A 24,045-nucleotide genomic window follows, 5' to 3' on the forward strand; every position below is an offset into this window, starting at 1 on the left:
TTCAGTGAGGGGAGTGTTAAAGTCCCCTACTATTATTGTATTATTGTCAATGTATTTCTTTGATTTTGTTATTAATTGGTTTATATGGTTGGCTGCTCCCATGTTAGGGGCATAGATATTTAAAATTGTTAGGTTTTCTTGTTGGACAGACCCTTTGAGTATGATATAGTGTCCTTCCTCATCTCTTATTATAGTCTTTGGCTTAAAATCTAATTGATCTGATATAAGGATTGCCACCCCAGCTTTCTTCTGATGTCCATTAGCATGGTACATTGTGTTCCACCACCTTTCTTTAAATCTGGAGGTGTCTTCAGGTCTAAAATGAGTTTCTTGTAGGCCACATATTGATGGGTTTTGTTTTTTTATCCATTCTGATACCCTGTGTCTTTTGATTGGGGCATTTAGCCCATTTACATTCAGGGTAACTATTGAGAGATATGAATTTAGTGCCATTGTATTGCTTGTAAGGTGACTGTTACTGTATATTGTCTCTGTTTCTTTCTGATGTACTACTTTTAGGGTCTCTCTTTGCTTAGAGGACCCCTTTCAGTATTTCCTGTACAGCTGGTTTGGTGTTTGCAAATTCTTTCAGTTTTTGTTTGTACTGGAAGCTTTTTATGTCTCCTTCTATTTTCAATGATAGCCTAGCTGGATATATTATTCTTGGCTGCAACTTTTTCTCGTTTAGTGCTCTGAATATATCATGCCAGTTCTTTCTGGCCTGCCAGGTCTCTGTGGATAGGTCCACTGCCAATCTAATGTTTTTACCCTTGTATGTTACAGACTTCTTTTCCCGGGCTGCTTTCAGGATTTTTTCTTTGTCTCTAAGACTTTTAAATTTTACTATCAGGTGACAAGGTTTGGACCTATTTTTATTGATTTTGACGGGCGTTCTTAGCATCTCTTGGATTTTGATGCTTGTTTCCTTTGCCATATTAGGGAAATTCTCTACAGTAATTCTCTCCAATATACCTTCTTCTCCCCTCTCTCTTTCTTCTTCTTCTGGAATCCCAATTATTCTAATGTTGTGTCGTCTTACAGCGTCACTTATCTCTCGAATTCTTTCCTCGTGGTCCAGTATTTGTTTGTCTCTCTTTTGCTCAACTTCTTTATTCTCTGTCATTTGGTCTTCTATGTCACTAATTCTTTCTTCTGCCTCATTTATCCTAGCAGTAAGAGCTTCCATTTTTTATTGCACCTCATTAATAGCTTTTTTTATTTCAACTTGGTTAAATTTTAGTTCTTTTATTTCTCCAGAAAGGGCTTTTATCTCTCCAGAGAGGGTTTCTCTAATATCTTCTATGCCTTTTTCGATCCCGGCTAGAACCTTGAGAATCATCATTCTGAACTCTAGATCTGTCATATTACCAATGTCTGTATTGATTAGGTCCCCAGCCTTCGGTGCTGCCTCTTGTTCTTTTTTTTTGTGGTGAGTTTTATGCCTTGTCATTTTGTCCAGATAAGATTTGCTTTCTCCTCTTCTGGAATTCCGCTGTTCTCCTTGGTGAGTGAAGTTGGTCTTGGCTGGGTTTCTTGTTGATCTTCTGGGGGAGGGGCATGTCGTATTGATTCTTAAGTGTCTTTGCCCCAGGCGGAATTGCACTGCTCTTACCAGGGGCTGGGCTAAATAATCCACTTGGGTTTGCTTTCCAAAGCTTTTGTTCCCTGAGCACTTTCCGTAGAGTTCCGGAGGACAGGAATGAAGATGGTGGCCTCCCAATCTCCAGCCCAGAGGAGTCGAGAGCTCGGGGTCCCGCTCCTCAGTGCACCCTCAGAGAAAAGTGCCCAACTGCCCCTGTCTCCCTGGCCTCTGATTGCTCTTGGAGGAAAGCAATCAATCGCTCACACTTGAAGAAAAGCGCCCAGTCGCTTCCGTCTCCCTGGCCTCCGGCCGCGCTCCAAGCTCACCCAGCCTGCGACCAGTTCAAGGTAACCCCGACTGAGAGCTCACTCCTCAGCTTGTCGCTGTAGCCGGCTTCCCCATTCTAATAACTGCGAGCTCTGCGACACTCAGATACCCCCAGTCCTTCTGTGACCCCGCTGGGACCTGGGGTTACACTGACCCCGCGTCCGCGTGGGCTTCCCCCCGGTTTAGCCTCTGGAGTGATGTCCCTCCCTGGAACAGACTTTTAAAAGTCCTGATTTTGTGCTCTGTTGTTCCGCCACTTGCGGGAGCTGGCCCCTCTCCCCGCGGTTTATCTTCCCATCTCTTTGGATTCACTTCTCTGCAGGTCCTATATTTCAGAAAGTTATCGATTTTCTGTTTCTAGAATTGTTGCTCTTCTCTTCGATTTCCCGTTGGATTTATAGGTGTTCGCAATGGTTAGATAAGCTATCTAGCTGATCTCCTGCTACCTGATGTCGTCTCAGCCTGCTACTTCTCCGCCATCTTAACTCCTCCCCCCCACCCCCGATTTTAGCTCTTTAAATTTGTAGAACCTTATTTTTGGTCCATAAAATGATAAATTTTTGAAATATTCTAGGTGTGCTTAAAACTATGTGTATTATTCTTTTTCTAGATGTATTATTTTATGTAAGTTAATTAGGTCAAGCTTGTTATCTGTGTTATTCCACTCTTTTTTTTAAAGAATTTTATATATTTGAGACGAGAGAGAGAGCATGAGCAGGGCATGGGAGATGGAAAGAGGGACAAAGCAAGAGGGATAAGTGGACTTTCCATCAAGCAAGGACCCTGATATGGGGCTGAAGCCCAACTTGGGGTTCAATACCAGGACCTTGGGATCATGACCTGAGCCAAAGGCAGACACTTAACTGACTGAGCTACTGAGGCACACTATTCCATGGTATCTTATCTAATTTCCTGTTTGCTTTTATTATAAAGAAAAGTGTGTTATAATCTTACACTATAAATGTGAGTTTGTCTATTGTTTTTTATTGTCAATTGTTACTTTATTTTAAAGCTATATTATTAGATACATACAGTACAGAATTGTTATAAAATATCCTTCTTACTTTTTGCCTTTAATTTTACTTTAGCTGACATTATGGTTACAGAATTTTTTAAATATTTATTTTATTATTTATTTTATTTATACAGAAATTTTGTAAGTTTTTTCACCATTTAACTTTCAATATTCTTTTTTTATTTTAAGTTTTTATTTAATTCCTGTTAGTTAAAATACAGTGTTATATTAGTTTCAGGTGTGCAATATTAGTCATTCATCACTTCCATACATCACCCTGTGCTCATCACAAGTGTACTCCTTAATCCCCAACCTGTATTTAGCCCATCCTCCCCACCCTCCTCCTCTGGTAACCATGAATTTGCTCTCTATATTTAAGAGTCTGTTTCTTGCTTTCTCTCTATCTCTCTTAGTTTTTCTTTGGTTGTTTGTTTTGTCTGTAGATTTTAGATATGTCTCATAAAAAGAGTATGATACAGTCTGTAATATTTGTGTTTATCTTTTAATTGGAATATTTAGTCTTTTTATACTTAATGTAATTACTGATTAAATTGAATTTAAATTTAACTTTCTATTATGACCTTTCTATTTATTCTGCATACTTCATTCTTTTCTGCATTTTTCTCACCTTTATTTATATTGATAATTTTTTATTTCATTTTCCTGCTAATTCCTCAAAAGTTACACACTCTTACTCTCCTTTCAGTAGTTATCTTAGGGATTAAAACATGTATTTTTGGCTTATCAAATCTAGTATTAATTGGTACGTTCAGACTCTAGGCACATAAGGAAAGTTGGTCAAAGACATTAGGATAATTTCATTTACCTGCATTTTAATTAGAATGATTTAATTCCATTTACCTTACATTTGAATATAAATGCCATTATTTAGTGTGTATTTTATTTATACATAGTATATTATAAGCCCAACAAAACACTCTAATGACTCTCTTGCATAATCAGTAATTATTTTCAATTACTCACTTATTTAGCTATTCTAGGCACTCTTCAGAAATAGGATAATCCCTTAACCCAGATTTTCTCCAGTTAAGACTAATGATACCACACCCATATAAAAAGGGTATGAAAAGTTTATTACTTTCCTGATATAACTGTCTGTGGAAAGCAGGGCAGATATCCCAGGCTGGTCTCAAAAACTTAGGAGAGTAGGAAAAAGAGATTGGCTTAAGGTTCTTATGGTAGTTAGAGGGTGGAGGTAGGGATGAAGGTTCCTGTGCATGAGTCAGAGCTTAACTATTTTAAATCTTCCACTGGCACCAAAGGAGGGAGTAAGCACCCAAGCTTTTTTATTAGCATATTCAAATGAGGAGCAGGAGGGGAAGAGGGAAGAAGATACATCTTAAAAGCTTAAAAGCTTTTAGCAGTCAAGTATCAAAACATGGAATCAGACTCATTATATTAACCTTTCTATTGCTCTTTATTACTTTCAGTATTTCTAAGTTTCCATCTGAGATCTTTTTTATTTTGTCATTTCAGTCTGAAGAACATCCACTAATGTTTATTTTAGTGTGTCTGCTTCTGGGAAATTGCCTCATTTTGTTAATCTGAGAAGTTTTTCACCATCAATTTTTGAGGGTAGGAGGTTGAAACTTGTTTTATTTTAACACTTGTAAGATACCATTTCATTGTTAGGTGAGGTTTGTTGTTTTTCCCGAATAGTAAGCTATTGGTCTGGTTGTTGTTCTTTTAAAGGTAATATCTTTCTATGACTCACTTTTAGATTTTTGTTTCCATTTTCAGGTTTTAGCTGTTTCATCATTTAATTCCTCAGTGTGGGTCTCCCTCCGCCCCCCAATTATTCTACCTGGGATTTGTGGTGCTTCTTGAATCAATAGCTTGATGTCTTTCTCTAGTTTTGGGAGGTTCATCACTATTACCACTTCAGAATTTGCTTAATTCTGATTGTATCTCCCCTTTTATCCTGTTTCAGGCCCATTATTTCTCTTCTCTATATTTAGTGCTCCATTTAAACGTTAGGCTTTCCCACTGTGTCCTCTGTCTTTTACTGTCTCTTCTGTATTTTCCATCATTTCATTTCTATAGACTTCATTAAGGATCTTCCAGGTAACTAAGACTCCCTTTGGCTGGGTCAGATATATGAGACCCATCCGTTGAGTTATTTATTTCAGTTTCTGTTTTTAGTTTAAGAGTTTCCATTAACTTTTTTCTTCTGCCTAAACAATCTGTCATTTAACCTCTTGAGCATGGTAAGCAGATTTACCTTAAAGTCTTTGTCAAGATATGCCCATTTCTGAACACCCTATCACATAATTTCTTTTGCTTTGGGTTTCTGCTGGGGTTTTCTCATATTATCTTGCTCCTTTTGGGGCTATTTTTTATTATCTGCTAGGAATTATAGCTTTCAACTGTTTAAAGAAATAATGTGGTGTTTAAGAGGTATCACCTCCTCTATAAAGGCTTCTGAGGGCTTCTGTAAGACATCCGAGGTCACAAGCATTCTTGGATGTGCTAATGGATATACATTCTTGGACGCCTTCTCTAATAATATGGTATTATTTTAATTGTTTCAGGGATTAATATAATTCAAGGCTGAACTAAAGAACTTATCTATTTCTTATTTACTCTTTTCCTTGGGATATATCTCTTTGTGGTCTTATCCCAAAACAAGAGTGTTCACTATGTCTATCCATCACCTGGGTGGGCCCTGGACTACAATTTCCTTCCTGTAACCTTATGAAGATATCAAAGTTTCATTCAGCCACTCAGTGGCTTATTCCAGAATCAGAAAATTCTACTAGGGTAAAAGTGGCCCTAAATTCCAGATTCATGTTTGTCTTCCTCTTGTCCTAGATCCTGAATCAGTAGTTCTTCATTATGTTCTTGGCTCTACATTACCTTCAAAATAATTTTTTACAAATATTTTTCCCAGTTTTCTCGATTATCAAACCAAGTTACATACCAAGTTCTTCCATTACCAGAAGTGGAAGGTAGTGGATTGCATATTTTAACAATTTTAGTAGTTTAAGAGTTTATGTTAATTTATATCAGAAAGATTATTAGTATATCCAACCTATTATTTCATAGATACTATTGTTTAGAATGAATTAAAAAATGTTTAATCACTTTGAAGGAGAATATTTAGGAAACAGGTCACTGACAGCAAAAATTATGAAATTGGAATGAAATTAATTACTGAAAACTACTCTAGTAGAATTTTAAGGTAGAGCCTAGAGAGATGTACTGAGACAATGATGCATGGGGAATGATAACTTTCTAAAGAGTGGAAGCAGGAGGAACTAGTATTCTTTAGTGAGTAATTAAGGACAGAATACTAATCTAGGAAGTTATTAAGGTCAGACTGCTAACTACAACTGAGCTTTGAATAATACCCTTATCTCAACATCTCAATCAACATCTCACCCATTTTGCTGATAGGAAGATTTTTGCCACATTTGTTTTTCCCCAAGTTCAGCAATAGATATTCATGGAAGAGAACACCAAAACATATGGAGGGACATGACAATTTAAGTGACTTCTCTTTGGAATTCCTTTTGCTCTTGATATTTTCCCATATTTTATTGAGATCCTCTGTCTAGAATTCCAGAGGTTATTGTAGTGATTTATTGATTACAAGTTCTACAAAGACTAAACTGACTGAAAGTTTTCAGACAGTCCTAAGTCATTTTAATATATCAGGTATATAAGTAAGAGATCTGTCAACTTCTTAAATTACTTCAGTGCTATTGGTAATGACTTCAATTAATTAAGAGTATACAAACCAAAATACTCAGTCTTAAATAAAAGGAAGAGTTGCAGACCTTCTTAGAATTATTAAATTTCTACTAATACAAACCATGAGAGACTTTGGACTCTGAGAAACAAACTGAGGGTTTTGGAGGGAGGTGAGGGGGTGAGCCTGGTGGTGGGTATTATGGAGGGCACATATTGCATGGAACACTGGGTGTGGTGCATAAACAATGAATTTTGAACACTGAAAATAAAATAAAATAAAATTTAAAAAAATTTCTACTAATACTTGTTTTTCCAAGAAAGTCACTATGGCCCTAATTCATTTCTTTTTTTTTTTAAGATTTTTTTTTTAAGATTTTATTTATTTATTTGAAAGAGAGAGAGAGAGCACAAGTGGGGTGGAGGGGTGGGCAGAGGATGAGGAAGAAGCAGGCTTCCCACAGAGTAGAGAGTCCAATGCAGCACTCAATCTCAGATGATCATGACCAGGGATCATGACCTGAGCTGGAGGCAGATGTTTAACCTATTGAGCCACCCAAGTGCCCCTCATTTCTTACTAGAGAAAACATTTCTGTAATATTGAGTTGACAGTTTTGTGGACATGGTGTGAAAAATAAGTATCTGTTTATCTGAGAGTATGCTAATACTATATAATAAAAAATTAAGCATTGTTTCCTATCATTGGGTCTTCACCTTAGATTATTGGTGCTGTGGTCAGTCACACAATGTCATCATGGAATCCTATTCTTATCAATATGAACGTAGCATATCTGCAGTCAAACTTTAACTATGTCTGATGATTTTTATCCAGGTGTATATTTAGTGCTTTATTATACATATAATACTAAAATCTCTTGAATTTTACTTTTGACTACACAATTTATCTTAAAGCCAGGAGAACAATATGTAATTTTCAGACATAAGCCATCTGTTTATTTTGCCACTTTAGTTAGAAATCTTGATGTTAGAAAATTTAGATAAAGAGACCTATTCGGCGGGGGGGCTCAGTGGGTTAAGCCTCTGCCTTCGGCTCAGATCATGGTCTCAGGGTCCTGGGATCGAGCCCCACATCGGGCTCTCTGCTCAGCAGGGAACCTGCTTCCCTTCCTCTCTCTCTCTGCCTGCCTCTCTGCCTACTTGTGATCTCTGTCTGTTAAATAAATAAATAAAATCTTTAAAAAAAGAGAGAGAGACCTATTCTTTAATCTTGAACTAGAGAACCATAGAGTTTACAGGTGATTTCTGTATTAAACTCAGGGTTTTTTTTTTTTTTTTAATGTTCAAGTTAGATTTTAATTTATGTTAATTTGTGTTCCTATGAACACAAAGGCAATACCATCAATAAAGTCATTCCCTTTACTAGTCTTGACACAGCTGTATAAACTCAGGATTAAAAAGAGGAATCAGCAAGAAAAGTACCAAAGAGATCCATACCATTTGAAAAACAAAAATATGAATTCTCTGCTCTTAAACTATATTCTTTGTTTTGATGCAACCAAGTTTTTTTGTTTTTAGTTTTTTTGTTTTTTTTTTTTGTTTTTTTTTTTTTTAGGTGTACATTGTTATTCACTACAATGTTTGGGAATAGTTTACATCAAAACCTTGTCCATCCCCATGGCCTATGAATAATTTTAATATTTAAAAAATATCCATAGATGTTGTATCATAGGAAATAACAAAACAGGAAAAAAGGACAAATGACCAGCAAAGCCAAAAGCTGATTATTTGAAAAATTAATAAAATCGATATGCCTCCATGAAGATTGTTCAAAAGAAAACAAAATGGGAAGATAATAAATAAAATATTAGGATTGTAAAGAGGACTATAGGTGAAATAGAAATTAAAAGTAACTAAGAGAATATTATGAATGAGTTTATTCCAGTAAATTTAAAAACTTAAGATAGGGGGAAGAAAGGATATTTTATTAAAACTGACTCAAAAGGATCAAAAGAACAAAACAGTTCAACAACCATATAAAAATCAAATCAATAATAATGACCTTTTTGAAAGAAAAAAAGAAGTAAGAGACATGTTTGTTGTCAGGTACTTTCTAATGAACTTGTAAGGAATAGACAATCCAAATTTTACAGGAAGTTTTCCAGAGGATGGAAAAATAGTCAACAATTTCTTAACACAATTTATAAATCTCCCCTAGATTTGATAAAAACAACAACAAACAAACAAACAAAAACATAAAAAAAACAAGTGTGAGGGGGAAAACAGTACAGGGAGGTTAAGCTATAGGCTGATCTCACTCAAATATGCTAAGATCCTAAACAAAATATTAGCAAACTATTTCTAACTATAAAAAGATTTTTTAAAGATTTTATTTATTTATTTGACAGAGATCACAAGTAGGCAGAGAGACAGGCAAAGAGAGAGAGGGGGAAGCAGGCTCCCCACTGAGCAGAGACCCTGATGTGGGGCTCGTTCCCAGGACCCTGGGATCATGACCGGAGCCGAAGGCAGAGGGCTGAGCTACCCAGGTGCCCTTTAAAAGATTTTTTAAAAAGAAACATTACCAAGTTAGATATACCAGAAATGCAAGGTTAATATAATTCTAGAAAAACTGTTAACATAATTTGTGTATTTATCAAGTAAAAAGAGAAAAAAAAGAAAATGCTACAGCAAACATCATGGTAAATGATGAGAGGTTAAAAAGCATCCCCTGAAACTTAGGAAGAAGAGAATGATATCCACTGTCAACACTTCCATTAAGCTCCTAACAGTTAAGTAAAAAAAAAAAAAATTAAAACAAGGTACGAGGATTGGAAAACAAGCAAAAAGTTGTTCATATACGTAAGTGTCATTTCTCCATAAAAATTAATCTAAATTCAAACTTTTTGAATTAGAGAATTTGACAGGATTACTGGATATAAAATCAATTGCATTTTTATACAATTAGAAATTATAATTTTAAAATATACCTTTGAAAATAAAAAATAAAATATACCTTTAATAGAGTATATAAATATGATAGAACACAATAAATAATACTTAGACAATTGATTTTCAAGTTGGAAAAAAAACCTTAATTCACATATCACCCAACATATGTAGAAATACCAAGCATATTAAAGACTTCATTATATTATGATGAGCTCTGGGTGTTGTATATAAGTATTGAATCACTAAATTCTATACCCAAAACCAATATTACACTGTATTCTAACTAACTGGAGTTTAAATAAAAACTTTTAAAAAGACTTCATTATAAAAAGGCAAAACTTTAAAATTCTCATGACAGAATTTATTAATATCTTTATGACCTTGGTGTAGACAAGGATTACTTATACAAGATAGAAAAAGCACTACCTATAAAGGAAAACATGATGGACTTGTCTACATTAAATCAAAACTTCTGTTTGTTAAAGATACCATTTTAAAAGTGAATCCACAGTTAAGAGAATGTAATTGAAACACATATAACCAATAAAGAAAGGAATAATATTGAAACTGTATAAATATTTTTCATCGCCTCCTTAAAATCAATACACAAATTATAAATAATCCAGCAGAAAAAGGCCTCAAAGAAACATTTAGCTATATTACAGAGGAGGACGTATGAGTGGCCCACAGACATACGTGTAATGTAAACAGAGAAAGACAACAAATATAAATGTCACTGAGATATCCACCTGATTGGCAGTGGTGTTAGTATGTCTGACAATACCAGATGTTACAGTTCTGTGAAATAATGAGAACTCTTACATATTTTTGGCTGAAGTATAAATTGGTATAATTACTTTAGAAAAGAAATCCAGCATTAATGAATATATTTGAAGATCTATAAACCCGATGACCCCAAAATTTCACTCCTCGTATATATTTCAAAAAACATTTTCATCTATGTGTTGGAAGATATGTAAAAGGGCTTTTAGAAGCATTGTGTAAAATAGGAAAAATAAATAAGTACTCAAAACAGCTATAATGGATAGATAAGTTTTGATGTATATATATATATGTATGTATGTATATTATACACACATATACAGTGGAACACTATATAGCACTGATGAGTGAACACTATACACATTAACATGGATAAAATTTACAACTAAACTCCAAAAAATATAAATCACAAAAGAATACATAGTTTATGATTTTCTTTATATAAAGTTCAAAACATACAAAACAAAACAATATATTCAGGGGTTGTGATACATTGTATTATTTATTCAAAATATTCACTATCCTATCTTTGTTGTGCATTTCATTTTTTACAACACTGATGTCAGTCAATCTTGTGACTTACTTTTGAAATTAAATGTCAGCAGAAGTGACGCATGCCACTTCGGAGAATAAACTTAAAGAATCATCGTGTGATTCTGCCATCACCTCCTCTATCTCCCACAAGCATAGCATGTCCTAGAAAGGGTCTGTTCTCTTCATCCTGGAAGAGTACACAGGAAAGAAAGCTTCAGCGAAACCACAGTCAATGCAGAACTATGTAACATGAATAAAAAAATACTTCTCTGTTTTTGTAAGCCATAGAGATTGTTACCTTACAGTAGATGCTGGCATAACAAAAGCCCTAAAATATGTCCCACTGACTTTGTTGCAGACTAGTGGGTAGCGAGATTAGAGACTAGAAGAATGCAACTCATTATTCAGTGGGAAAATATTTAATGAAACTATAGCGACAATAACATAAAAGGCAGATAATATACCGAATGACTTTGTGACGTTAGGCTAAGACGCTGGGAAACAGAATATTAGTAGCAAGTCCTAGTTCCTATTGGCTGCATTTGACATGGTGGTACAGAAAAAGAAATGAGCTCACAAAAGGATTAGCCAATTTGTAAGCAAAGACGAAAAGAAATGAAAGTCAGAAAGCTGGGGATATAGAGGTTTGGAAAATGCAATTTATTCTCATAACCAAAAGTAAAGCTGAGAATACCTCTGAGTGACAACAGCTAATTAAAACTCAACTTTGGGGAGTCATAGACCAAATCAAAGATGCCAAAGGTGCCTTTTGTTGAACTGATTATGGCAATAGCTAATGAATCTTTTCAGGTGCACAAATGGCTTAAAAGAGCCTAAGAATATGGTGCCCACCACAGAAGTCTGATAGCTAAACAACAACAACAATGAAATCCTCTGTCCTGAAAAAAATTGCCAATGTTGCTGCTGGTACAAAAAGTTAATGAAGTTGTTGAGAGATTCGTACTGCCAAAATAGCAGCAGCCTAGGCTATTAAAGAAGACTGTGTCTAGGAGCAAGAAGAAAACTGTTGCCCCTAAGAGAGCATATTTTCTTTCTTTTTTCTTTTCTTTTTTTCCCCTTTTCTCTTTCTTTTTTTTTTAGAGATTTATTTATTTATTTGACGGAGAGAGAGCGAGCACAAATAGGCAGAGCGGCAGGCAAAGGGAGAGGGAGAAGCAGGCTCTCTGCTGAGCAGGGAGCCCGATGTGGGGCTTGATCCCAGAACCCTGGCTAGGATCATGACCCGAGCCAAAGAGAGCCGCTTAACTGACTGAGCCACTCAGGTGCCCTGAAAGCATATTTTCAATGCCCTTTTCAAATGTGGTCCAGTGAAGATAAGGGATAAGGGAAAACTGCCCAGAGGGTAGAGTCAAGAGTTATCTAGAAACATGTACTGGGGAGCTGGACACAGGAGCAGAATGAACGAATCAAGAGGCATTTCTTCCCACATTGATGGAGGGTCTTGCAACAATTAGGCTGTGCTCAGAATTGCTATGTTCAGCAGATAGTTTCAGTGGCGAATGCTCCAATACCTCCCAGCTAAATAGCATCACTGAATATATTAAGTAATATGTTAAGTAATAGCCTTTCACACAAAGTTTGGTTATTCCCATTCATTATTAAAACCACCAAAATAAAAGGAAAACTCTTACAGAGCATACTTGTCTGAAAGTCAGACTATGATACTAAAAATGCTTGATCTGTAATGCCATTTTTGAGGTCAGGTGATATGTCATTCTACTGAAACACAATGAACTCAGGTGATTTTCTACTCTGATAGGACAAGTATCCTGGTAGAAATCATCATCAAACCCTGGTGATTAGATGACCAAATAAATCTATAATGTTCATTGCATTTTTACATGATGTTAAAATTATTTTAGGGGACAGGAATCAGAGCCAGCATTCAGGGAAATGTCAAATTCAGCTTTTTGAGATTGCAATATTAAGACCTAGAGCTAATACAGAAGTTAGTTTTTTTTTTCCCCTTCCCTTCACTGTAGCATCTGGGGTCTTAAATTTGGATTATGGAAGTCAGAAAGGGTAGGAGTCTAAAGGGTTTAAAGAAATCACCTATGGAGTGAAGGTTAAAAAAGAGTCCTCTTGATGTGTTTTGAATTCTTCGAGAGTATCTAAGCAGCCTTTTTTCTTTCCTCACTCTGCTCTTTCTGCTTCCCTCATGCTCTTTCTCTCTCCTATCCCCCATTCCAGACTTCAAGGTGACCTCCTCCTCGTGGTGGGTAAATGATAGATGAGAGGGACCACCCGGCTGGGCCTACCACACTGCAAGTGCCACCCCGGGTCCAGTAGGGTTCAGAGAGCCCCCCCCCCCCCCCGCATTTAGAACGCTTTGTATTTTTTGTTACACTATTCTCCCAGCACTGGATAAAATACATGGCATGAACAATAGAACTGTGTGAGATTTAAAATATCTGAATACATAATAATTTCACCCAGCTTTCAGAAAAAACTAAAAAGTAAATAACAAAAACCACTCCTCAGAATGTGTGAACCTAAATTTTCGGTCACTTTGGAAGCATTTTCTTCTTTTTCTAGTTTTTCATTATCTAGGCCAGTTGGCAATAAAACAGCATTTAATTATACATAAATGTGAGAATTCTGGTGAGAGAATATGGGTTGTGATCTAGTCAAAACTAGTTTGAGGCCAGAAATTGTTCATTCTTGATGCTTTCATTCTCATTTGCTATCCCTCTATTTATTTTGTACTTTTATTTTTCCCTGAAGTTTTTCTTTCTTGACTCTCTCTCTCTTTTTTTTTTTTTTTTTTTTTTTTTTGGTGTATGGACTTCATTTTCTGTTCCCTTTCATTATTTTCTCTTTTTAAAAGTCCCACCTTTATTGAAGAAAGAAAGAAAGAAAGAAAGAAAGAAAGAAAGAAAGAAAGAAAAGAAGAAAGAGAAGGGAAGGGAAGGGAAAGAGAGGAAAGAAAGGAAGGAAGAAAGAAAACTATTTTGTTCAGGAAATAATTGCTCAAAATTGGCAGGTTTTTGTTTGTTTGTTTGGCTTTTTGTTTTGTTTTGTTTTTTGTTTTGTTTTGTTACTGCAATATAAATTGTAGTTACATTAATGAGATCACATTTTATAGTGAAAGGTACTTCTAGGAGAGGGATGATAAAAACATGCTCCATTTAAACCTGAAGCTTCTTCTGGAAGTGCATTGTGGGCTTCATTTGAATAAAATTTATCCTGTGAATCTGTTGCTTCTTACGGATTTTGAGAAAGTACCCTGTTCTTCCTGTCAGTGGCAGGCAGCATCTCTTTAATTTTATTTCCAATAATATTGCAGTACTCCAGTACTCATTTTAAAGATAGATGGATTTTTTTTTTCTCTCATAAAGAAGAACATTGTGGGGGAAAAAACGCTGGATGTGATTTCAAAAAATGTCAAAATATGTCAAACGCAGATACCACTCAAGGGTTTCATTAACTGAAGCTTTGGTGATAAGTGTCATCTTGTCAAAGACCCACCCATCTCTTCCAATACATTACCAAATGTACTAATTTCCTTGCCGAGCTTGATGTTTATTGTATAGCTGAAATTGAAAATGGTCGGTAATGGAGTGAGCTTCAATCCAAGACCAATTCTGAATCTAAATTACTTGCTTCTTTCAATAGCATCGACAGAGGAGAGCTTTATGCACCTTGTACCTAATCAACCCTTACTGTGACCCTAAATTCAGCAGTCTTCAGAGATTAATAATAAAATCCTCAGTTCAAACAATTATTTGCCCTGAACAAGTTGCCCATTTCTTATGCTGGGAATGAAAGAATGTGACATTATTTTTTAAAAGCTCTGCATGTTGTGGCCCACCATTTATTTTTGATCTCTGACCCCCCCGTTGCAGCCTGATTGCAAATCCCATATGCTTACTTGAATATTTTTGGCGGGGTGGGAGGGGGTTGGGAGGAGATTTCTTTGTTAGCATTTTAATATGCCAGTTCTCATTCCATATCCCTTCATGGTTCTGGTTTTCACAAAATAAATGAGATATATTTTATCAATATATATTTATTTCTAAAGTTTCTAATATAGAGCTTTATTGATTGTGGAAAGCATGACCTAATTCTGGCTTTCTACAGAGCTACTCCGAGTCTCTGGAAAATAAACTCTTTGGAAAAATCAACTATATTTCTACTTTTTCAAAGAATCAGATTCAGAGAATGTCTTAATAGAGACTCAACCATAACTAATGTTTTAAGCAATTGTTTTTCTTACTCAATTTTATTTGTATAGTTTATAGCTCTTGAGTGAGATTAGCTGAACAATATTAAATTCTTTTACTCATATTTACAATGAAAAATATTTCTTTATATTGAATGCCAGAGGGTTTTTTGTTGTTGTTGTTGTTTTGTTTGTTTGTTTTGGTATCTTCAAATTCCCTGTGTTCAATTAGTATTCATTAGTATGGTTTTGATAATACAAAAGCTCAATCCCTGCTCTTCCTAACATTAGGGGGTTGAGGGAGAGTTCCGAAACAAAACAGTAAAGGAAATATTTGGACACCCTAAATGGTTCCTTTGATTCATCAGCAAGAGTCAGTCTTCTGTCCAGGAGCCTGCTGGGGGAGGCAAGAAGACCCATGGTGCATTGCTGCCCTAGAAACTCTGCCTGACATTTGACATTGTCAACATTTCCTCTGGCTGTCTGCTTTTGGAGGGAAACCCTCCGTAAGGACTTCCCTGCTTGACAGAATGAGTGTCTCCAGAAGATTCTCCAGTCTTTTGAATGCATTTTTTATGCCCAACAGCAATAATGGCCATCTGAGTATTGATTATATAATATGTCTGCTGAGGTGGCAAGTTACATTATTGTTGCAAGAGGCTGAGAGCATGTGAAACTAGGTTATCTATAAACTCTCTCAGCCATGGAACATTTCTTCTAGTGAGAGTCAATATACAAAGCTCTCTTTGGACCTTATTTTACCTTTTCTGTGATTCCAAGTGATGGATAATGCAATGAGATGACCAGCATGTTCTAATTTCTTTGAAAACAGCCTCATGTTTATCATGGAATGGACATAACTTGTTCATCACCACAAGGGGACAGTAGTCTTATGGAGGTCTGATACGTGAGGAAGGCTAGGAATTGCCTAGGGTGGTGCCCTATGAGGGCACCCAGATGCTAATTAGCAGCAGTGAATTGGTTAAGTAGACTTTGAAAGGCAGTCAGGACATAATCTAATACTTTTTCTTTCATCCAAAAAAATACAATAGATGGTATATAGTAAGTCTGCTGTGTATAGTAACAGCAATAAGGACACTGAGCTTTTATTATAAACTGAATTACATCCCCTGTGTGGGGACACTAGAGAGCCTATCGTATAGTAAGAATTCAGCTGAGATCACAAGCTTGCCTCACCTAAACCTTCTGTGATGTGATGAGAATGACTTTTGGTTACCGTACATCAAAGAGGGTCTAGCAGGCTAAACAGTGATTGATCCATTCTCCTCTTTCAAGTCCTCTCTTCAAAAATAGCTTTAAAGCAATCATCTAATAAGTGTCAGAATAGAAGATAGAAAATGTTAGTACAAGTGCTAGGCATATGTCTACACTAGCTAAATTTTCTGCAAGATGTTCAGTGACTGAATAAGGTTTCTAGAGTAAATGATATCATCTCCTAAGAGGCAAGAAGTACTAAATGGGCTGGCATTGACATGGAAACAATGCTGAGATTTAAAGTGATTTAAGGCAAAATGCTGTGATTTGCTCGACTAGCAGAGAATTCTGTTAAGAAAATTTGGAGTAATTTTATTTATATAGAAAATCTGGTAGAGGGCTTACATATATACACAGAGGCAATAGTATTTTTACAATATTCATTCACAGAACCACATTTATTAAGTTTCCTTCTAAGATGAAAGCTGAGTTCAAGGGACAAGGCATGGGAAAGACCCAGTGTGGGGGTCATTAGAGCTGTTCACCAATACTTTTATTCCTTTCTTCATCCTTGTTTCCCTGAAGTAAGATTCTGGCTATATGATTTGCTTTGAATGATATAGGAGACAAAGGGACTTGTGTCCCATGCAGACATTGAAGCTCTATGAGGTAGCAGAGTGATTGTCACATCCTTGTCTCTCTGTCTTACTGACTGTGGAAGCATGAGTCAAGATGAAGGCTCCTGGACTCCTGAGCCATTATTATGAGCAGACCTTCCTGGTGACCTGCACTGGACATACAGGGTGAGCAAGAAGTAAACCTGCATATGTTAAGCCACTGAGCTTTGGGGGCTGTTAACATACCATAACCCAGCCTGTCTAGACAGACACATCCGGTGACACTAAGTAACTTAGTTTCCTTAGGTCTCTGGGTAATGTAAAATGGTATATTGTAGGGTAGCCTCAGGATCAGATCCGTTCATTTATACAGGCAACAAATATTTAGTAAGTATATACTATGTGCCAAACAGAGTACAGGGGGATAAAAGATCATTGTTGAATGCAGTTTGATGTGTTACCCTTTGTTATCTCTTTGCTAAATCCCCAAGGAGCAGATGTGTAATAAGGCTCAAAGTGTTCTTGAACATAACTGATGAAGATAAAAAAATAAAACAAACAAACACCTAAGATTGATGATGTCTTGACTTTTTTTTTTTTTAATGAATAACATTATTTCAGATGACAATGTACTGGAGGAAAAAAATGGTCTCATTTCAGAAAATCCTGAGATTTTTTATATTAGCCAAAAATCTATAATTCTTAACCCCTACAGTTCAGCTGTTCCCCAACCATTTCAGGCACTTCCCAGGTTTGCACTCTGGTTTAGGCTGTGCTCTGCCTTGAACACTCTAATTGGCCCCTTCTTATCTCTCAAAGATCAGCTCAGATGGCTTTCCTTCCATGGAATTGTGTTCTCTCCACGTCCCCACAGCATCAGTACATACCTCTGCTTAGCACATATTTCAGCCTGCTCTACATTATTATTATTGTTTACATGATATAACTTTCTGCTGTAAGACTCCACTGCATAAAGGCTGTACATTCATTGTGAATAAAGGCTTTTGTTTTATCCTGCTTTATGTATCTCCAATCTGACACCCCTCCCTACAGCTCAATACATGTTCATTGATATTTGAATTGATTTGAGAGATTTGTTTGGGTGTGATCATGGATTTCTTAAGACAGATTGCAACTGCCCTGGTTTGGAATATTGAAGAAACAAAGAAACCCTTTCAGCTTTAAGAAGGCGGTTGTAAAGCTGATACTTTTGGCTACTCTTGGGCGAATTAGTTCTCTTTTGGCCAAGGACCAAAGCCTGCCTCCTGAACACCCATCACACTTAGCTAATTTCCATTCTCCCCAGGGACCAAGACAGAAAGACAAAAGAGGAAGGAAGTAGGCATTTCAGAAGAAATGAAACCCACCCACAAAGAGCCAGTTGAAAGGGAGAAATGAGGAGGGTAAGAGGGAGTTGGTGTTTAAAAAAAAAAAAATAAAGAAAAGAAAAGAAAAAAAATGAATGCAGAATTTAAATTGCATTTCATAATCTGTCTTCTCTGCATCATACCAATAACTCTCTTGACTTACTATCCATCTCCAGGATAAGTCCTGGTAGCTTAAATCTAGTTGCTACTGGAGCGGTGATCAGAGGCTCCAGTGTTTGTGCCAAAGATGCCAAGCCACTGTGTTCAGCCCTTCTCTCTCCCCTTCCCATTTCCCCTTCCTCACTATACCCCTAGCATCTACCAGCAAGAACACCTGCTCTTCCCTGAAAGTTTATCCCATGCATAATAAAAATGAGAAGGAAATAGGTGGTTTTTCCCTCCTGGTTTATCAACCACTTTCAGTCTTCACTGTTCAGGTTATTGCCTGTCATTCTTCAGCAGATTTGAGGAAACCAACGACTTTGGCTTCAAAGAGATGGAGAATTGAATCCTAGTTCTCCCACAAATTTGCTTTAAACACCTCAGAATGTTATTCAACCGTTTGCATGTTTTCTAATTTCATAAAATAGAGTTAAGTATGCTTGCATAAAGTGATTGTTGTAAGGATATGAGATAGGGTTATAAAGTTACATAGTTGGTGCTCAATAAATCTGACCATTGTTATTGCTAATAAGTATTCTTCAACTCTTTTTCCTCCTCTCTGTGATGTTTCCACTATGATGATCTTGGTTGTGTCCTAATGATCTCATGTCTCACATCATGCAGTTTCTTCTAAGTCACCTTTCTAAAAGTAGAGATCAGAGTGCGGCACCTTCAGAAAACCTATTCCACACCCCCGAAACTATTAAAAACTTTCCAGTCATTCTTTGGGGTCTATAAGAAACACCTTAACCCAGTTTGTCTCACGAAGGCTAAAGCAATCTGGCATCTGTATCCAGCACATTGCCCATTGTTGCCCTAGTTTTAACTGAGAGAAATTATTTCTCTAAGGAATCCCAAAGAGTCCCACCTTTGAGGGTCCATGTAATAGTCCACCTCCCTTGTTGAGACGATTTGGCCTGCAACTTGCTTTGAGTACTAGGAAGTCAGCACATGTGACCCAAGCAAAAGCCTGCTGAGTGTTTATACACTGGGGCTTCCCCTTTTGAAACTCTGATGGTATCATGTGAAGAAGTGAAGTCAGTCCAGCCCCTTCAGAATGAATGAGTTCTTGGACAGAGTTGCCCACCTATCCCAGATATCCCAGCTGATTCTAACCCAAGCCAATGCAGCTACATGAGTGCACCCGGCCAAAGCGTGCAGAGAAACCATCCAGCCATCCCACACACTTAAAAGAAAAGTTAAAGCATTGTTGTTTGAAGCCCTATTTCAGAGTAGTTTGTTACACAACAGTAGGTAACTGATACAGTGCCTTTTTTCTCCAAAATAATGAGCATCTATAGTTCTATGAAAAGATCATTTTCTGTCACATATCACATTCCTTTGAAAACGCTATTTCTTGAGCATGTAATGCCCTTCCCCCTTGTCTATAACTCTTTGTATCCCAGCATATGCAGTGGAGGCTGGCATATACTAAGTGCTCAATAAAGTCTGAATGAATACACTTAAAATGTCAAAATATGCCACAAAGCCTTCAGAGGTGTATATTACATCCACCATTGTTCGGATTGGAAGTCTAGATAGATAGAAATGCATGCATGTTGCTGCTTTTATAAAAGACACTAACTGTTTACATGCAACTACATACTCACATTCAGAAATACTACAGAAAATGTCTTGGTTTAAAAAGAGGTTTAAGGGGACTCCTGGGTGGCTCAGTTGGTTAAGCAGCTGCCTTCGGCTCAGGTCATGATCCCAGCGTCCTGGGATTGAGTCCCACATTGGGCTCCTTGCTTGTCAGGGAGCCTGCTTCTCCCTCTGCCTTTGCCTGCCATTCTGTCTGCATGTGCTCGCTCGCTCTCCCTCTCTCTCTCTGACAAATAAATAAGTAAAATCTTTTAAAAAAAAAAAAGAGGTTTAAGTTTTAATAAAATAAAATAAGTTCTTTCACTACTTATTTAGCAACTTAAAAATTATAATACCCAGACCTAGCAAAGTTATGAGTAACCCCCATACATTACTGGTGCCAGGAAAAATCAAAGTGAAATTTGGGAGATAAATTCTGGTACATATTAAGACTCATAAAAAATACAGGCTTTCTTTGATCTGGTAATTCCATTTCTCATTGCCTAACTCATAGAAATACTCCAAAATATAGAAAAATAGCCACAAGAACATTGAGTATGGCATTATTTGTTTTGAAAAGTATAAATAAGTTAGATTCCCATCACAGGAATTTGGTTCAATCAGTTTTGTACATCCATTCAGTGAAATATTGTGTGACCACTTAGTAGCTATGAAGTCCATCATGGAAAATACAAAAGAGAAGATATTAAGAGGGGAAAAAAGGGATACATAACTGACAACAACATAAAAATATAAATGTAGGGCGCCTGGGTGGCTCAGTTGGTTAAGCGACTGCCTTCGGCTCAGGTCATGATCCTGGAGTCCTGGGATCTAGTTCCACATTGAGCTCCTTGCTCAGCAGGGAGTCTGCTTCTCCCACTGACCTCTCCCCTCTCATGCTCTGTCTCTCATTCTCTCTCTCAAATAAATAATAAAATCTTAAAAATATATCCATAAATGTAAAAGGAATTTTAAGGAACTCTGGATCATTTTCTCTCTTTCTCTCCCAGATTTTATATAATCTCTTAGTATTAGTTTTATAATTTAAATAGAATTTTTAGAAGACAAAGAGAAATATGTCTATTTAATATAAAATATAGTATTATACAAATAATTTAATGCTAGCTTTAATTTAACCCTCTACCTGAGTCTGACCCCTTGTAAGTAATTGCTGTTACATTTCAGAATCCAGGGATCATGGTGTTTCACCATCTGGTTTATGCCATCTCTTTAATCCATATTTATGAATATACTTTGCAGGGGTTTTATGAGTTCATTGTACCTTACAGAAGATTTTTTTTTAAATTAAGTTATTTTGTGAACATCATTGGTACTCTTGCATTTTGTGAACATTATTAATACTTACTGACTTTTATATGGAGCAATTTATATTGAGAAGGCTTCTTCATGATGGTGAAGAAGCTCTATGCCAGGATGAATTTACATATTCCATTTAAAAAGCTGTAGCCTGAAGACATAATTCAACCCAGTCCCAGACATCTGCCCAAAGAAAATCACAAGAGCAAGATTTGTATCCTTAAGTTGAGAGGGTTGTTTTTTTGTTTGGTTGGTTTGGTTTGGTTGCTGTTGTTTTTTCACTTCTTTAATGCCACTCCTGCTGTTACCATTCTGGCTCTACCTCCATTTTCCTTACCATGTAGGGCACTCATATCTACTACTGCCACTAACACCCCTCAGATGCTGGGAATTCTTTGAGGTGAGGGAGCCTGTCATTTACTTCTTTGAATCTCCCTTAACACCCAGTAATTCATTATAGAGGCTTCATGATAATAGATGGATGGTTGGATAAAATAGGGAACACGTAGCCAGACAGAAAGAAGAAGAAAGGCATGCCGACTCACTCCTCTGCTACCAGGCTTCTAGCACATTTTAGAGGGACTTTTCAGAAGCCTGGGTTCATTTTGTTTTAGCGTCCTTTAATCATTTGGTCTGGTGCCCTTTGAGCTAAATTAAACCTAAGCATATGTTTTGTTTGCTCTTTCCATATTGGCCCTCTAATAGAAGTAAAGAAATAAACCCATATTATAGTGAATTCTTTGCCAATTTTTAAAAATTACAAATGTTGTATTTTAAAAGAGTACAGGTTTTTCTGGAAAACTCAGCAATAGTGGGCTTATGCTTCCATTCCCTTTGGACAGCACAGACATTGTACCAAAGTAGTAGGCACTGACATAGATAATAGTTGCCATTTATCACTTATGTTCAAACTTTTGAAGATCCTGACTCACCTTCTTGCTTATAATACTTGCTGGCCCCATTAGACTTTAGAGAGTTCATCACTGTGGCTTGCTTCACCTGGTATCACAGGCTCTATCCCACACTGAAGGAGAAAAAAAGATTGAAGAAGATAAATTTTAAGGAAGTAATGTAATAACAGTACTTACTGGTTTTTTGCTGTATGTATGGACTGCACTGTTTTATATATCCTCACTATGTACTCTGTGGATCAGCAACTAGTCTTATCACCATTTTATAGCTGAGGAAACTGTGGTTTAGATACTAGGTAACTTGTCTGAGGTTACAATCCACCAGTATTTTTAATCCAGATATTTCTGCCTCCAACACCTACCATTGGAGCCATTACACTGCCTTTGTACTTTTTCTTAACATATAAATGATGAAATCAGCACTATAATATACTTTCTTCATCTCTTAGAAGAAGCAAATAAATATTGATTAACTGCACTCAAGCAATTTTAAATTAGGCAGTCAATTTTGAAGTGCTCCAAATCTTGCCTATTTGTGTTCATAACGGTGGTGGGCTGGCATTAATAACATGCCTGGGTAAATTTCCTCAGCATTTGGTAGTTTGAATCATCCAACATACAGGTGGGAAGATGTGTATAGCAAAGAAGTAACAGAAAATCTCTTTCTTCTCTTTTCAATTGAACTTATTGTGACATGTAGGGAATTCATTCTGAAAGATGGTAGGTTTCTTAAATGGTGGCTAATTCTGATGCATCTGCAAACACTTGACTCTTTGGGTACCCGAGCTCCTTCTGCAGTTGTGTGTGCAGACAGGGACGTTATCGCTGAATTAGAGGAATTAGAGGCAACCCAGACTCACTGTCATACACTCTGGCCCCCTTGCAGCATGGGAAGGCTTCTTTGCACTCTCTGTTTAGTTCATAGCGCCTGTGTCTTCATTAAATACATCTACCTGGTTCAGTTTTTTCCTAGTAACATTTCATTTTTCATATTTTAATTTTGCCCTATGATAATTTTTTTTTTTTTAGATTTTATTTATTTTTTTGACACAGAGAGAGAGAACACAAGTAGGCAGAGTGGCAGGCAGAGGGAGAGAGAGAAGCAGGCTCTCCACTGAGCAAGGAGCCCGATGCGGAACTCGATCCCAGGACTCTGGGATCATGACCCGCGCCGAAGGCAGCCACTGAACCGACTGAGCCACCCAGGCGTCCCGCCCTATGAAATTTTTTGAGAAACTCTTAGGTAAACCAAATGTCTACTCCTACCCCCTATCATTATTTTGCAACATTCTAATAGCAGATCTTACCTGCTGTTCCATGTTGTGCTGAAGACACACAAGACCTTGTCTAACTTCATAGTAACGGCTATGTGAGCAAAACTCCCAAGTTCCTGTGGTGAGCCTGCCGTGGAGTGAAAAGTTGCTTCATTCAAGAGATAACCAAGGCTATTAGAAGGATTGCTGCTTTGTTTATATGTTAATGCCTTGCAAGAACACATGTTCACAGCTAAGACAAAAAAACAAAAAACAAAAAACAAAAACATTTATTAAACTGTTTATTGCACATTTCATTATCATAAACCTTCTAGGGAATCATAGCCTAAGCAGCACTTTGGCCAAATAGGGACAAATGGTCAGTTAAATGTAATTGGAGACAATTTCACAGGTTTTAAATTGTTTTTCTCCTAGTTGGAAGAGTGTGTTCTTATGGTTAACAGACATTTGGATTCGATCAGGAATCGCATTGCTGAGAACATCCTGGAATACTTTGTATGTTAGGATTTCAGAATGCATATTAATGTCTTCATAGGTGTTCAGTTAACTGGTT

This window comes from Lontra canadensis, unplaced genomic scaffold (assembly GCF_010015895.1).
Source record: "Lontra canadensis isolate GAN:19392208 unplaced genomic scaffold, GSC_riverotter_1.0 scaffold56, whole genome shotgun sequence".
Classification (NCBI taxonomy): Eukaryota; Metazoa; Chordata; class Mammalia; order Carnivora; family Mustelidae; genus Lontra; species Lontra canadensis.